The sequence below is a fragment of the Balaenoptera ricei genome, chromosome 18, assembly GCF_028023285.1.
Source record: "Balaenoptera ricei isolate mBalRic1 chromosome 18, mBalRic1.hap2, whole genome shotgun sequence".
NCBI lineage: Eukaryota > Metazoa > Chordata > Mammalia > Artiodactyla > Balaenopteridae > Balaenoptera > Balaenoptera ricei.
Window position 1 is genome coordinate 64,340,888 of NC_082656.1, and position 18,461 is coordinate 64,359,348.

General features: G+C 36.5%; 1 long non-coding RNA gene across 1 annotated transcript in view; it reads right to left on the reverse strand.

Annotated features, from left to right (window-relative positions):
- LOC132352588 (uncharacterized) overlaps nt 1–18,145 on the reverse strand; it is a 170,329-nt gene extending 152,184 nt beyond the window's left edge. Inside the window, exons 1-2 of the long non-coding RNA XR_009498798.1 lie at nt 18,098–18,145; nt 8,570–8,679 (exon numbers count right to left, since the gene is read on the reverse strand). This is a non-coding gene — a long non-coding RNA (uncharacterized LOC132352588). The remainder of the gene's footprint in view (nt 1–8,569; nt 8,680–18,097) is intronic.
- Between the last annotated feature and the right edge of the window lie 316 nt (nt 18,146–18,461).

The window sequence follows — 18,461 nt, forward strand, 5'->3', positions numbered from 1 at the left end:
AAGTGGTTTTCATCCTTCAATTTGTCAATGTGGTGTATCACATTGACTGATTTGTGTATATTGAAGAATCCTTGCATTTCCGGGATAAACCCCACTTGATCATGGTGTATGATCCTTTTAATGTGCTGTTGGATTCTGTTTGCTGGTATTTTGTTGAGGACTTTTGCATGTATGTTCATCAGTGATATTGGCCTGTAGTTTTCTTTTTTGTGACATCTTTGTCTGGTTTTGGTATCAGGAGACGGTGGCCCCATAGAATGAGTTTGGCAGTGTTCCTCCCTCTGCTATATTTTGGAAAAGTTTGAGAAGGATAGGTATTAACTCTTCTCTAAGTGTTTGATAGAATTTGTCTGTGAAGCCATCTGGTCTTGGGCTTTTGTATGTTGGAAGATTTTTAATCACAGTTTCAATTTCAGTGCTTGTGACTGGTCTGTTTATATTTCCTATTTCTTCTGGGTTCAGTCTCAGAAGGTGGTGCTTTTCTAAGAATTTGTCTATTTCTTCCAGGTTGTCCATTTTATTGACATATATTTGCTTATAGTAATCTCTCATGATCCTTTGTATTTCTGCAGTGTCACTTGTTACTTCGCCTTTTTCATTTCTAATTCTGTGGATTTGAGTCTTTTCCCTGTTTTTCTTGATGATTCTGCCTAATGGTTTATCAATTTTTTTTTTTTTTTTTTATCTTCTCAAAGAACCAGCTTTTAGTTTTATTGATCTTTTCTATCATTTTCTTCATTTCTTATTCATTTATTTCTGATCTGATCTTTATGATTACTCTCCTTCTGCTAACTTTGGAGTTTTTTTGTTCTTTCTCTAATTGTATTAGGTGTAAGATTAGCTTGTTTATTTGAGACTTTTCTTGTTTCATGAGGTAGGATTGTATTGCTATAAACTTCCCTCTTAGAACTGTTTTGCTGCATCTCATAGGTTTTGGATCGTTGTGTTTTCATTGTCATTTGTTTCTAGGTATTTTTTGATTTCCTCAGTGATCTCTTGGTTATTTAGTAGCGTATTGTTTAGTCTCCATGTGTTTATAATTTTTACAGTTTTTTTTCTCTGTAACTGATAGCTAGTCCCATAGCATTGTGGTCACAAAAGTTACTTGATATGATTTCAATCTTCTTCAATTTACCAAGGCTTGATTTGTGACCCAAGATATTGTCTAACCTGGAGAACATTCCATGAGCACTTGAGAAAAGAGTGTATTCTATTGTTTTTGGATGGAATGTCCTCTAAATATTAACTAAGTCCATCTTGTTTAATGTGTCATTTGAAGCTTGTGTTTCCTTATTTATTTTCATTTTGGATGATCTGTCCATCGGTGAAAGTGAGGTGTTAAAATCCCCTAGTATTATTGTGTTACTGTCGATTTCCCCTTTTATGGCTGTTAGCATTTCCCTTATGTATTGAGGTGCTCCTATGTTGGATGCATAATTATTTACAATTGTTAGATCTTCTTCTTGGACTGATACCTTGATCATTATGTGTTGTCCTTCTCTGTCTGTTGTAAAAGTCTTTATTTTAAAGTCTGTTTTGGCTGATATGAGAATTGCTACTCCAGCTTTCTTTTGATTTCCATATGCATGGAATATCTTTTTCCATCCCCTCACTTTCAGTCTGTATGTGTCCCTAGGTCTGAAGTGGTCTCTTGTAGACAGCATATATATGTCTTGTTTTTGTATGCATTCAGTGAGCCTGTGTCTTTTGGTTGGAGCATTTAATCCATTTACATTTAAGGTAATTATTGATATGTATGTTCCTATTACCATTTTCTTAATTGTTTTGGGTTTTTTATTATACGTCTTTTCCTTCTCTTGTGTTTCCTGCCTAGAGAAGTTTCTTTAGCAATTGCTATATAGCTGGTTTGGTGGTGCTGAATTCTCTTAGCTTTTGCTTGTCTCTAAAGGTTTTAGTTTCTCCTTCAAATCTGAATGAGATCCCTGCTGGGTAGGGTAATCTTGGTGGTAGGTTTTTCCCTTTCATCACTTTAAATATGTCCTTCCACACCCTTCTGGCTTGCAGAGTTTCTGCTGAAAGATCAGCTGTTAACCATATGGGGATTCCCTTGTATGTTATTTGTTGCTTTTCCCTTGCTGCTTTTAATATTTTTCTTTGTATTTAATTTTTGAGGGTTTGATTAAAATATGTCTTGTCGTGTTTCTTCTTGGATTTATCCTATATGGGACTCTCTGTGCTTCTTGGACTTGATTATTTCCTTTCCCATATTAGGGAAGTTTTCCACTCTAATCTCTTCAGATATTTTCTCATTCCCTTTCTTTTTCTCTTCTTCTGGGACCCCTATCATTCCAATGTTTGTGCCTTTAATGTTGTCCCAGAAGTCTCTGAGATTATCCTCAATTCTTTTCATTCTTTTTTCTTTATTCTGCTTTGCAGTAGTTATTTCCACTATTTTATCTTCCAGGTCACTTATCCATTCTTCTTCTTCAGTTATTCTGCTATTGATTCCTTCCAGGGAATTTTTAATTTCTTTTATTGTGTTTTTCATCGTTTGCTCTTTAGTTCTTCTAGGTCCTTTTTAAAAGCTTCTTTTATTTTCTCCATTCTATTTCCAAGATTTTGGATCATCTTTACTATCATTACACTGAATTGTTTTTCAGGTAGACTGCCTATTTCCTCTTCATTTGTTTGGTCTGGTGGGTTTTTACCTTGCTCCTTCACCTGCTGCGTATTTCTCTGTCTTCTCATTTTGCTTAACTTACTGTGTTTGAGGTCTCTTTTTTGCTGGCTGCAGGTTCATAGTTCCGTTTTTTTTTTTTGGTGTCTGCCCCCCGTGGGTAAGGTTGGTTCAGTGGGTTGTTTAAGCTTCCTGGTGGTGGGGGATGGTACCTGTGTTCCAGAGGATGAGGCTGGATCTTGTGTTTCTGGTGGGCATGACTGCGTCTGGTGGTTTGTTTTAGGGTGTCTGTGAACTTATTATGATTTTAGGCAGCCTCTCTGCTAATAAGTGGGGTTGTGTTTCTGTCTTTCTAGGTGTTTGGCATGGGGTGTCCAGCATTGGAGCTTGCTGGTCGTTGAGTGAAGCTGGGTCTTAGCACTGAGGCTGAGATCTCTGGAAGTAGGTCTCGCTAATTGATATTACAAGGGGCTGGGAGGTCTCTGGTGCACCAATGTCCTGAACTTGGCTCTCCCACCTCAGAGGCTCAGGTCTGACACCTGGCCAGAGCACCAACACCCTGTCAGCCTCACGGTTGCTAGGAGACAGCTAAATATGCAAGTATCTCAATGGCTTCTTAAGTGATGTGGAAGATGTGATGCATGAAGGACACCAACTCTAGTCTCACAGCTTAGTTCTATGATCTTGGACTAGGCAGTTAACTTCTCTGTGCCTCAGATTTCCTTTCATGCAGCAGCTCCTCGCCCCAGATCCCCAGTCAGGTGCGAGGGAAGGGCTGTCACTCACAGGCTGTGCAGGGAGGAAGCCCACGAGGCTGGCTCAGGATGCTGGCACTGAGGATTCCCTTTTTTCCACACCCTCTCCAGCATTTGTTATTTGTAGACTTTTTAATTATGGCCATTGACTGGTGTGAGGTGGTACCTCACTGCAGTTTTGAGTTGCACTTCTCTAATAATTAGTGATGCTGAACATCTTTTCATGTGCTATTTGCCATCTGTATGTCTTCTTTGGAGAAATGTCTACTTAGGTCTTCTGCCCATTTTTCGATTGGGTTGTTTGTGGATTTTTTTGTTATTGAGTTGTATGAGCTGTTTGTATATTTTGGAGATCAAGCCTTTGTTGGTCACATCATTTGCAAATATTTTCTCCCAGTCCTTATGTTGTTTTTTCATTTTGTTTATGGTTTCCTTTGCTGTGCAAAAGCTTATATAAGTTTCATTAGGTCCTATTTGTTTATCTTTGCTTTTATTTCTATTGACTTGGGAGACTGACCTAAGAAAACATTGCCATGATTTATGTCAGAGAATGTTTTGCCTATGTTCTCTTCTGGAAGTTTTATGGTATCATGTCTTATATTTAAGTCTTTAAGCCATTTTGAGTTTATTTTTGTATATAGTGTAAGGCAGTGTTCTAACTTCATTGATTTGCATGCAGTTGTCCAGCTTTCCCAACACCACTTGCTGAAGAGACTTTTCCTCCATTGTATATTCTTGTCTCTTTTGTGAAGATTAAGTGACCGTAGGTGTGTGGGTTTATTTCTGGGCTCTCTCTTCTGTTCCACTGCTCCATATATATGTTTTTGTGCCAATGCCATGTTGTTTTGATTACTGTAGCTTTGTAGTATTGTCTGAAGGCTGGGAGGGTCATGCCTCCAGCTTTGTTCTTTTTCCTTGGGATTACTTTGGCAATTCTGGGTCTTTTATGGATCCATATTATTTTAGGATTATTTGTTCTAGGATTATTTGTCATGGGTAATTTGATAGGGATTGCATTAAATCTGTAGATTGCTTTGGGTAGTAGTTCATATATTTTTTTTATCATGGTTAACTATATTATTTAATTCAAAAGATTTATCACAACCTGAAAGTAATTTGTACATGTATTTATTCACATGTCGGCATTCAAAGATTATTAATTAAATAAATGGAGAAACTGGCCATTATGATATCATTGTAAATAGTATGCAATAAGGAGTTTTAAAGCCTATCTAAGAAGGAGAAATATTGGAGAAATTCTCAGAGATAATAGGCCTTGAAACTGGCCTCAAAGGTGAGTAAAATCTTTTCATGTAGATAATTATATATTTTAAAATATGAATTGTATTGGCACTGACTTTACATGTACAGCCTGTGATGCAATGATACTTCCACATTTTATTTGTATTTCTTGATCACTTTTCAATAAATATTTTTATAAATGTTTCTTGTAAATTCTCAATTAATTTTCAAATATGAAATCCACTTTAGGTGTATTAATCCTATTGTAATAAAGTGATTCAATATCACCACAAATTTACTTTTCAGTTTTAAACCTGCCCAGCTATTTAAAAATTTTTTATCTTCCATCTATAATTTAAACATTTTAATATATTCTTAAATATTTAACATTAAAAGAATAGAGAGTATATAGATTTTGAATTAAAAATTGAATTACTGAAGTCATTATCAAATTGAGAAGCAGTAATTCTCTTATGTTATGTCTTCTTCTATTCTTAGTGGTCTGTTTTTTTATCTCTAGCTTTGATGATCACTAGAAGTCATTGCCACTTTTTTTCCCCTACTATGTGATTACTTCAGACAAACTGAAGTTCTAAGAGAATAATCTGTTTTCTTCTCTTCCTCCCCATTCCCCCACCCTTATACAGTTTCTTCAATGTCTAAGATGAGAGGTCAATATCATTTCTAAATCTAAGGTCATTCATTCTATTCCACATAGCAGGGCTTCTTTTATTATGTCTGTGGCCATTACTTTTCTCAGTATCAAGTTAAAGAAACAGGAAGATAATTCTTCTATCACATTTTTATTCATTTTGAACCCTTCACACAGTTCCTTGAACATTCTTATCACAGCCTTTGACTGTCAAGGTTTTCCATCACTATGTTCAGATTTTTTAAAAATTAGTTTTGCTCTGTATCAATCTTGACAAAGATCCTTCAAATTAAAGGTTTTTTTGAGGTAACATAACATATAGGATTGCACATGCTAGGCGATGTGTATGAGTTATTTTCTGCAAACACACACATACACACACACACACACACACACACACACACACTGATTTTATTTTTTTCAAGAAATTAGAAAAATGAAGAACATAAATCTTTTTCTCCCAAAAGTAGTATTTCCAAGACTTCAATTTCTGGTATTGTAGCCTTACATTTTAAAAGTAAGAATGGTTTTCAAGAACAAAATAATTGGCAAGAGAAAGAATGAATATTGGAGATTATGCAACAGAAAGAATGGCTTATCTTGTGTGGAATTCAACCTGAAGATGATTTAGACATTAGCCAAAATATTACTTTATTTATTCATGTCCCTGGTGATTCTTGTTATTTTCCTCAATGCTTTCTTTTCATCTCTTTTTAAAAGTGTTTTTTCTCCCTATTCTTTCTATTTTCTCTTAAAACTAAATGTGGTTTGGAATTCACTTTCAGGACAAGTAAGAGCCAGTAGAAATGAGTAGGTTCTGAAAGAAGTTGTGAAATAATGAAATTATATATTTTGCATTTATGTTGAATTTAAAGGTGTAACTAAATCCGCAAATGCAATCATGTATTAATCTCACTTTTTTCTCTGCACAATTCTATTATCACCATCAAAATGTAATATAAACTCAGTAAACATCAGTAACATTGCAGGGCACATAAACTGTTACTACCTTTGTGTCACCCAGCTATGTAACCAAAATTTCCCAAACCACACATATTTACCTCATCTTATACTTCCCTGACTACTGGGAATTTTCAGCATGCTTCTTCCTTGTTTATAAGAACACACATATGTCCTGCCCAATGGCTGGTTTTGCTCTCCTAATGCCCCTTTGCTGAGTACCAGCTTCTCCAACTGGTATTCTTCCATGGCTTCTATCACTATTAACCTCCTGGAATACTTATTGCTGTGGGTCTTCCAAAGTTGTGACATTCAAAATGTGACAAAAATACTGCTTTCTCTCCAACTGTCATAGATGACAGAGAACTTCACATTTTTGTATCAGAAATGAGGAGATTCCTTTTCTCCCTGTAGTCTTTTAGCATTTTTGCACATCTTTGGAAAAGCACCATTTGTGTGCCAAGAATTACAGTTGCCTGAAGGGAAGCAGCTGCTTTTTTTGTTTTCCTATAACCATTCAGTCAAGGATTTCAAACAGCATTCTATGGTTCTACCTAAGTGACAACACCCTTGACTCCCATCCCTTGTTGCCTCCACCCAGTGTCTTACATGCATATCACAAATCTTATCACAGTGTTTGTCTGTTAGTTGAAAATTAAAGGAAACAAACAATAAATTAAAAATACAAATATACACTTCATAATTATCATCTCATAAAAAAGACACCAAAAAAGAAAAAAAAGTTACCAACACTACCAAAGTTAACAGGATCGTAATGTGAATCCCATGATAAGACTCAACTGAGACTCCCCACTGATAACCACCCCCCTACAGAAAGCCATTTTTATTTAAACAATACTTGGAATCTCTTGCTTTCATAGAGAAATACCCCCCACCCAAATTGGTCATTAAATAAAACTCCCTGATAAGCTACAGGGGCTGTGATTCAGTCTGGAGTTTGGCGCTCCAGGGCTTGATTTAGGAGCATATGGAATTAGTTTACAACTAAAAGAGACTGAATAGAAACTAAGGATTAATTTCTAAGTCAGGTTGGTGTTAACAGTCATTATGAGACAGTTAGGAAAAACCTTTTTAATATTCTACCCGAGAACAAAGGAATAAAGGAATTGGGGAGAGAAACCTGAACCCAGAGGAAGAAAGGAAAAGATCAGCAAAATACACCAATGATGAAATTCAAGACATATTTTGCATCTATTTGAGTGTGTATTTGTGTGTGTGTATGTGTGTGTGTGTGTGTGTGTTAGGGGACGGGGTGTATCATCAAAAAATAAATTATATAGCTAATACTTACATTTATTTCAAAACAATAAAATCATCAAAATAAAAGTATTCTCAGAAAGGTTTTAAGAAAATAGATTTGCTCATAACAAACTGACATCTAGAAATCATCAACAGTATGCCATGAAGAAAATTTTAAAAGACACACAAGTGAACTGGAAAAAATTGCTATATAAATGCAAGAAAATGACATTTAATTATGAAAATTTCTTATAATTTACTAAAAACTGCACAAACAATATCCCCAGTGTGGGGGGAAATGGGCAAGAACAAGACTAGGTAATTTATAGAAGTACTAGAAACTCTAAAGTTCTATATTCACATATTTTTAATATTATTAATGAGAAATTCAAGTTAAGGCAATGAAATATCAAGTTTTTTAATGTCAATTAGTTGATTTTTAAAAATGATACTATTTCTTAATTTTGGACATTTTCACATTTATGTAAATAAAATATTAAATATAATTTGAATATATTAAAAGATGTATTAAAGAATATATATAACTAAAGAAACACAGAGAATACAATAACCTTTCTTCTTTTATTTTAATGTTTTCTAAAATAGCTATAATGAACATATATTTAGTAATCAGAAAATTAATGTAAGAAAACAATATATATATTTAATTTTAAAACATATTTGTTAATTTTGAAAATTAGTTATTGAAGAAAATATCACATATTCTAGTTATTCCTGAGTTTAGATTGTAGCCTAGAAATATCTGATATGTGTATTTTCCTTTTGACAAACTAATTATAAAATACCACAATACACAATATCAGTTTTAACTTTTTATCTTGTAATGTTGTGATGTATCAGTTTCCTTTTCTTTTTGATTTTTGGGTTTTGTTTGAGACATTAAGACATCATATTTTCATTAATAACATTACATGTATTAAAACTACATTGCATTTGATTACTTTTTGGATTATTTATTCCTTCTATACTCTTTTCTCAAGTTCAGACTGCTATAACAAAATACCATTGACTGCATGGTTTAAACAGGAATTTAAATCTTACCATTCTGGAGGCCAGGAAGTCCAAGGTCAAGGAGCTGGCCTATTTGGTCCCTGGTGAGGGACTTCTTCCTGGCTTATAGACTGCCGCCTTCTTGCTGTGTCCTTACATGGCTGAGAAAGAGAGAGAGAAAGAGAAAATGAGAGAGAGTGCTCTAAACTCTCTTCCTCTTCTTAAAAGAACACTAATCCCATCATGAGGGCCCCACTTTCATGACCTCATTTAAACCTAATTCCTTCCAAAGTCCTCACTTCCAAATACCATCACACTGGGGGTTAGGGCTTCAACACATGAATTTTCAGGGAAAACAAATATTCAGTCCATAAAACGTGGAAAATAATTTTTCCAAAGTCTTTATATAATCCTAGGTTTTTGAACACTATGAATTACTCTGCCTGCTTTCTGTGATTAGGTATTGATTTATATAAAACTACTTCTGAATTTGTTAAATATTTCACCTACAACAATGGGGTATCTTAATCTATACTAATTATACTTTTTCAATTCTTCTTTCAACTGATGAGAAAAAAATTTGGTAAACTATTCAAAGACAAATAATTAGCTTTATAATTTTATTTATTGTCTTGTAAATAAGATAGTAAACTATTCAGCTGGCAGGTTCTGAGTGTCATCCTGGTAGAAAATCCCTACAGTATGAGATGTTGAGCTTCCACTAGAGAATCAGAAAGTAGGAAACTGTGCAATCTATTTCCTGAATTTTCTCTTTTGAGGAAAGGAATACAACTGGAAGAATAAAAAAAGACAGTCGCTATACTTAGATTCATACCTCATGGCACAAATTTGAATCTTCCTAAAATGAGAATCCAAGTTAAGAATTAAGAAAAAAGGAGGAGAAGATGGTGGAAGAGTAAGACACGGAGATCACCTTCCTCCCCAAAGATACATCAGAAATACATCTACACGAGGAACTGCTCCTATAGAACACCCACTGAACGCTGGCAGAAGACGTCAGACCTCCCAAAAGGCAAGAAACTCCCCACGTACATGGGTAGGGCAAAAGAAAAAAGAATTAACAGAGACAAAAGAATAGGGTCGGGACCTGCACCAGTGGGAGGGAGCTGTGAAGGAGGAAAGGTTTCCACACACTAGGAAATCCCTTCGCGGGCGGAGACTGCGAGTGGCAGAGGGGGGAGCTTCGAAGCCACGGAGGAGAGCGCAGCAACAGGGGTGCGGAGGGCAAAGCGGAGAGATTCCCGCACAGAGGCTCGGCGCCGGGCAGCACTCACCAGCCTGAGAGGCTTGTCTGCTCCCCTGCCGGGGCGGGCGGGGCTGGGAGATGAGGCTCGGGCTTCAGTAGGATCGCAGGGAGAGGACTGGGGTTGGAGGCGTGAACACAGCCTGAAGGGGTTAGCGCACTACAGCTAGCCAGTAGGGAGTCCAGGAAAAGGTCTGGAGCTGCCAAACAGGCAAGAGACTTTTTCTCACCTCTTTGTTTCCTGGTGCGCGAGGAGAGGGGATTCAGAGCGCGGCCTAAATGAGCTCCAGAGATGGGCGCGAGCCACGGCTATCAACGCGGACCCCAGAGATGAGTATGAGACGCTAAGGCTGCTGCTGCCGCCACCAAAAAGCCTGTGTGCGAGCACAGGTCACTCTCCACACCTCCCCTCCTGGGAGCCTGTGCAGCCCCGCCACGGCCAGGGTCCCGTGATCCAGGGAAAACTTCCCCAGAAGAACGCACGGCGCGCCTCAGGCTGCTGCAACATCACGACGCCTCTGCCGCTGCAGGCTCGCCCCGCCTCCTCCGTACCGCTCCCTCCCCCCGGCCTGAGTGAGTCAGAGCCCCCGAACCAGCTGCTCCTTTAACCCGTCCTGTCTGAGCTAAGAACAGATGCCCTCAGGCGACCTACATGCAGAGGCGGGGCCAGATCCAAAGCTGAAACCCAGGAGCTGTGCGAACAAAGAAGAGAAAGGGAAATCACTCCCAGCAGCCTCAGAAGCAGTGCATTAAAGCTCCACAAACAACTTGATGTACCCTGCATCTGTGGAATACCTGAACAGACAACGAATCATCCCAAATTGAGGAGGTGGACTTTGGGAGCAAGATATATTATTTTTTCCCCTTCCTTCCTTCCTTCCTTCCTTTCTTCCCTTCCCTTCCTTCTTTCTTTCTTTCTTTCTATTTTTTCTCCCTTTTATTCTGAGCCGTGTGGATGAGAGGCTCTTGCTGCTCCAGCCAGGCATCAGGGCTGTGCCTCTGAGGTGGGAGAGCCAACTTCAGGACACTGGTCCACAAGAGACCTCCCAGCTCCACATAATACCAAACAGCGAAAATCTCCCAGAGATCTCCATCTCAACACCAGGACCCAGTTTCACTCAACGACCAGCAAGCTACAGTGCTGGACACCCTATGCCAAACAACTAGCAAGACAGGAACACAGCCCCATCCATTAGCAGAGAGGCTGCCTAAAATCATAATAAGGCCACAGATACCCCAAAACACACCACCAGACGTGGACATGCCCACCAGAAAGACAAGATCCAGCCTCATCCACCAGAACACAGGCGGCACTAGTCCCCTCCACCAGGAAGCTTACACAACCCACTGAACCAACCTTAGCCACTGGGGACAGACACCAAAACCAACAGGAACTACGAACCTGCAGCCTGCGAAAAGGAGATCCCAAACACAGTAAGATAAGCAAAATGAGATGACAGAAAAACACACAGCAGATGAAGGAGCAAGGTAAAAACACACCAGACCTAACAAATGAAGAGGAAATAGGCAGTCTACCTGAAAAAGAATTCAGAATAATGATAGTAAAGATGAACCAAAATCTTGGAAATAGAATAGACAAAATGCAAGAAACATTTAACAAGGACCTAGAAGAACTAAAGAGGAACCAAGCAATGATGAAAAACACAATAAATGAAATTAAAAATACTCTAGACAGGATCAATAGCAGAATAACTGAGGCAGTAGAACAGATAAGTGACCTGGAAGATAAAATAGTGGAAATAACTACTGCAGAGCAGAATAAAGAAAAAAGAATGAAAAGAACTGAGGACAGTCTCAGAGACCTCTGGGACAACATTAAATGCACCAACATTCAAATTATAGGGGTCCCAGAAGAAGAAGAGAAAAAGAAAGAGACTGAGAAAATATTTGAAGAGATTATAGTTGAAAACTTCCCTAATATGGGAAAGGAAATAGTCAATCAAGTCCTGGAAGCACAGAGAGTTCCATACAGGATAAATCTAAGGAGAAACACGCCAAGACACATATTAATCAAACTATCAAAAATTAAATATAAAGAAAACATATTAAAAGAAGCAAGGGAAAAACAACAAATAACACACAAGGGAATCCCCATAAGGTTAACAGCTGATCTTTCAGCAGAAATTCTGCAAGCCAGAAGGGAGTGGCAGGACATATTTAAAGTGATGAAGGAGAAAAACCTACAACCAAGATTACTCTACCCAGCAAGGATCTCATTCAGATGTGATGGAGAAATTAAAACCTTTACAGACAAGCAAAAGCTGAGAGAGTTCAGCACCACCAAACCAGCTTTACAACAAATGCTAAAGGAACTTCTCTAGGCAAGAAACACAAGAGAAGGAAAAGACCTACAATAACAAACCCAAAACATTTAAGAAAATGGGAATAGGAACATACATATCGATAATTACCTTAAATGTAATTGGATTAAATGCTCCCACCAAAAGACACAGACTGGCTGAATGGATAAAAAAACAAGACCCGTATATATGCTGTCTACAAGAGACCCACTTCAGACCTAGAGACACATACAGACTGAAAGTGAGGGCATGGAAAAAGATATTCCATGCAAATGCAAATCAAAAGAAAGCTGGAGTAGCAATTCTTATATCAGACAAAATAGACTTTAAAATAAAGACTATTACAAGAGACAAAGAAGGACACTACATAATGATCAAGGGATCGATCCAAGAAGAAGATAAAACAATTGTAAATATTTATGCACCCAACATAGGAGCACCTCAATACATAAGGCAAATACTAACAGCCATAAAAGGGGAAATCGACAGTAACACAATCATAGTAGGGGATTTTAACACCCCACTTTTACCAATGGACAGATCATCCAAAATGAAAATAAATAAGGAAACACAAGCTTTAAATGACACATTAAACTAGATGGACTTAATTGATATTTATAGGACATTGCACCCTACAACAACAGAATACACATTTTTCTCAAGTGCTCGTGGAACATTCTCCAGGATAGCTCATATCTTGGGTCACAAATCAAGCCTTGGTAAATTTAAGAAAATTGAAATCATATCAAGATCAAAAGTATCTTTTCCGACCACAATGCTATGAGACTAGATATCAATTACAGGAAAAGATCTGTAAAAAATACAAACACATGGAGGCTAAACAATACACTACTTAATAACAAAGTGATCACTGAAGAAATCAAAGGGGAAATCAAAAAATACCTAATAACAAATGACAATGGAGACATGATGACCCAAAACCTATGGGATGCAGCAAAAGCAGTTCTAAGAGGGAAGTTTATAGCAATATAAGCCTACCTCAAGAAACAGGAAACATCTCAAATAAACAACCTAACCTTGCACCTAAAGGAATTAGAGAAAGAAGAACAAAAACACCCCTAAGTTAGCAGAAGGAAAGAAATCATAAAGATCAGATCAGAAATAAATGAAAAAGAAATGAAGGAAACAATAGCAAAGATCAATAAAACTAAAAACTGGTTCTTTGAGAAGATAAACAAAATTGATAAACCATTAGCTGGACTCATCAAGAAAAAAAGGGAGAAGATTCAAATCAATAGAATTAGAAACGAAAAAGGAGAAGTAACAACTGACACTGCAGAAATACAAAAGATCATGAGAGATTACTACAAGCAACTCTATGCCAATAAAATGGACAACCTGGAAGAAATGGAAAAATTCTTAGAAATGCACAACCTGCCGAGACTGAACCAGGAAGAAATAGAAAATATGAACAGACCAATCACAAGCACTGAAATTGAAACTGTGATTAAAAATCTTCCAACAAACAAAAGCCCAGGACCACATGGCTTCACAGGCAAATTCTATCAAACATTTAGAGAAGAGCTAACACCTATCCTTCTCAAACTCTTCCAAAATATTGCAGAGGGAGGAACACTCCCCAACTCATTCTCTGAGACCACCATCAGCCTGATACCAAAACCAGACAAAGATGTCACAAAGAAAGAAAACTACAGGCCAATATCACTGATGAACATAGATGCAAAAATCCTCAACAAAATACTAGCAAACAGAATCCAACAGCACATTAAAAGGATCATACACCATGATCAAGTGGGGTTTATTCCAGGAATGCAAGGATTCCTCAATATACGCAAATCAATCAACGTGATACACCATATTAACAAACTGAAGGAGAAAAACCATATGATCATCTCAATAGATGCAGAGAAAGCTTTCGACAAAATTCAACACCCATTTATGATAAAAGCGCTGCAGAAAGTAGGCATAGAGGGAACTTTCCTCAACATAATATAGGTCATATATGAAAAACCCACAGCCAACATTGTCCTCAATGGTGAAAAACTGAAACCATTTCCACTAAGATCAGGAAGAAGACAAGGTTGCTCACTCTCACCACTATTATTAAACATAGTTTTGGAAGTGTTAGCCACAGCAATCAGAGAAGAAAAAGAAATAAAAGGAATCCAAATCAGAAAAGAAGAATTAAAGCTGTCACTGTTTGCGGATGACATGATACTATACATAGAGAATCCTAAAGATGCTACCAGAAAACAACTAGAGCTAATCAATGAATTTGGTAAAGTAGCAGGATACAAAATTAATTCACAGAAATCTCTTGCATTCCTATACACTAATGATGAAAAATCTGAAAGTGAAATTAAGAAAACACTCCCATTTACCATTGCAAGAAAAAGAATAAAATATCTAGGAATAAACCTACCTTGGGAGACAAAAGACCTGTATGCAGAAAACTATAAGACACTGATGAAAGAAATTAAAGATGATACAAATAGATGGAGAGATATACCATGTTCTTGGATTGGAAGTATCAACATTGTGAAAATGACTATACTACCCAAAGCAATCTACAGTTTCAATACAATCCCTATCAAACTACCACTGGCATTTTTCACAGAACTAGAACAAAAAATTTCAAAATTTGTATGGAAACACAAAAGACCCCGAATAGCCAAAGCAATCTTGAGAACGAAAAATGGAGCTGGAGGAATCAGGCTCCCGGACTTCACACTATACTACAAAGCCACAGTAATCAAGACAGTATGGTACTGGCACAAAAACAGAAATATAGATCAATGCAACAGGATAGAAAGCCCAGAGATAAACCCACACACATATGGTCACCTTATCTTTGATAAAGGAGGCAAGCATATACAGTGGAGAAAAGATAGCCTCTTCAATAACTGGTCTGGGAAAACTGGACAGGTACATGTAAAAGTATGAAATTAGAACACTCCTTAACACCATACACAAAAATAAACTCAAAATGGATTAAGGACCTAAATGTAAGGCCAGACACTATAAAACTCTTAGAGGAAAACATAGGCAGAACACTCTATGACATAAATCACAGCAAGATCCTTTTTGACCCAGCTCCTAGAGAAATGGAAATAAAAACACAAATAAACAAATGGGACCTAATGAAACTTAAAAGCTTTTGCACAGCAAAGGAAACCATAAACAAGACCAAAAGACAACCCTCAGAATGGGAGAAAATATTTGCAAATGAAGCAACTGACAAAGGATTAATCTCCAAGATTTACAAACAGCTCATGCAGCTCAATAACAAAAAAACAAACAACCCAATCCAAAAATGGGCAGAAGACCTAAATAGACATTTCTCCAAAGAAGATATACAGATTGCCAACAAACACATGAAAGAATGCTCAACATCATTCATCATTAGAGAAATGCAAATCAAAACTACAATGAGATATCATCTCACACCAGTCAGAATGGCCATCACCAAAAAATCTAGAAACAATAAATGCTGGAGAGGGTGTGGAGAAAAAGGAACCCTCTTGCACTGTTGGTGGGAATGTAAATTGATACAGCCACTATGGAGAACAGTATGGAGGTTCCTTAAAAAACTAAAAATAGAACTACCATACGACCCAGCAATCCCACTACTGGGCATATACCCTGAGAAAACCATAATTCAAAAAGAGTCATGTACCAAAATGTTCATTGCAGCTCTATTTACAATAGCCAGGACATGGAAGCAACCTTAGTGTCCATCATCAGATGAATGGATAAAGAAGATGTAGCACATATATACAATGGAATATTACTCAGCCATAAAAATAAACAAAATGGAGTTTTTTGTAGTGAGGTGGATGGAGTTAGAGTCTGTCATACAGAGTGAAGTAAGTCAGAAATAGAAAAACAAATACAGTATGCTAACACATTTATATAGAATCTAAGGAAAAAAAAACAAAAAAAGGTCATGAAGAACCTAGTGGCAAGATGGGAATAAAGACACAGACCTACTAGAGAATGGACTTGAGGATATGCAGAGGGGGAAGGGTAAGATGTGACAGGGTGATAGAGTGGCATGGACATACATACACTACCAAATGTAAAATAGATAGCTAGTGGGAAGCAACCGCATAGCACAGGGAGATCAGCTCTGTGCTTTGTGACCACCTAGAGGGGTGGGATAGGGAGGGTGGGAGGGAGGGAGTTGCAAGAGGGAAGAGATATGGGAACATATGTATATGTATAACTGATTTACTTTGTTATAAAGCAGAAACTAACACACCATTGTAAAGCAATTATACTCCAATAAAGATGTTAAAAAAAATTATTGTTGAATTAAGGTAGTGATGGGTTAATTTATATAATCAGGATGCAGGGTCAAATGGAGTAAGTGAAGAAAATATTTGATTATTTGGACCATTATTAGTAATTTGCAGAAGAAAACTATTGTAAAAATTTCATGTGTTTTAAAAATAGTGATGTATGATCTATAATGATGCTTTGTGGTTTTATGCCTCAATGAATCTTGGCTGCTTTAGCAAGGCACATGCATTATAATGAGCTGCTGTGTGAAATGACTAATGTTGTGAATACACATTACATTTAACTGATGTAGCCACATGTCTGAAATAAATGCTCCTTGTAGTGTCGAGTGTAAAAAAAAAAAAAGAATTAAGAAAAAATATTTTTATTAACTATCTTAACCTACTGGACAACAAGGCAATTAAGAGCAGGGATTTACAATGAAATATTATTCAGCCATAACAAGAGAAGAAAGTCCTGTCATTTTGCTACAAAGTGGATGAACCTTGAGGGTATTATGGTAAGTGAAATAAATCAGATGAAAAAGACAAATACTGTATGATCTCACTGTTATATGCAGAATCTAAAAACAAACAAACAAACAAAAAACTGAAAAAAAAGCAGGATTTGTCTCCCTGGACTCTGATGACACAAAGGTCAGTGGCTGGCACTGACTATTTTCTTGATTTATTTGTTAACTACCTCAAAACTGGGTGTTTCAGCAATACTGTCAAAGCCAATTGCAACATCTAAGGAATCACTGCACTTTAATTGAAGAGGAAAAAAAGGAAAGAGAGAAGTGTGAAGACAGTTCATACATAATTAAAAATTAGTATTATAAGGCCCATTTTGGTAGTGAAAAACTTTATAAAAATTAAATTGAATTGAAATACATGTCCAGAAAATGTGAAAGACATTCCTCACAATTCAAATATAACTGGAATAGTAAGTGTCTGATGCCTATCCCCATGCTTATTGCAATAATATCAATAAAAATTCTAATAATATTAGGCAACATTGAATGTTTTTTTATGGGCCAGGTATTATCCTGTGCTCTTTATATATGTTAATTCATTGATTCATTCTCATAATAACCTAGGATATCAAAAGATCTTTTATTTGGTCCATATTTCATCCTGTTCTTATACAAATATGTTTTTCTTCAAAATTATGTTTTATTCTCATCTCTATTAATGGAAAAAATAGATATGTTACAATTCATAAAAACATAAATATTTTCAGTAACTCAGTAATTAGGTAATGCTGAAATTACTATTATTTTTTCCCAGAAATTTACTTGGACATTAAATTTATCCAATCTTTCAAATATGTTTCTCTTTTTTACCACTTTGAGATACTAGAACACTGATCCTGGATTTGGATGTACATGTTTCTATGAAAGAGTTTCCAGTTCTCTTGCAGAATTGGAGTACAAAATACTGATTTTTAAAAAAAATTCTGATACTTTTCAATGTTTTCAAAAATACCAGTGTAATAATTACAAATTAAAATGTTACCTAGACAGAGCCCTCAAAATTGTTCTAAAAGAAAAATATAAGCTAAATAGTTATCTTTTTAGGGAACAAACTTCTTCATTTTTATCAATACCATTATCCTCTCTTCTACGCATTACTTTTTGGTTAATGATTTGTGGTTCCATTTGATATCATTGGAAAATACATAGATCATTTTCAATAATCATGACAAATATAATATAAAGAAGTTACTTACCATATGTTTCATGGTTATCTGTTGCAAAATTCAGTGTCCATTGAGATCTGCACACAATGAATAAATGAGAAGACTCGTAAGTACCCATGTGTATATTGCACTAAGGGAGCAGTCTCCTAGTTTCTGTAGATTCTTCCACTTTTGGACATTCTACAAAAGTGGAACAGAACCCACACAAAATTTGGTGTGTATGTCAGAAATGATGATGCCAAATACACACCAAGAAGGAGTGCAAAGTTTATTACAAGTATACCTCAAAGTTATTGCAGGTTTGGTTCCAGACCAGTGCAATAAAGCAAGTCACACAAATTTTTTGTCTTCACATGCATATAAGTTTACACTTACTGTAGTCTACTAAGTCTGC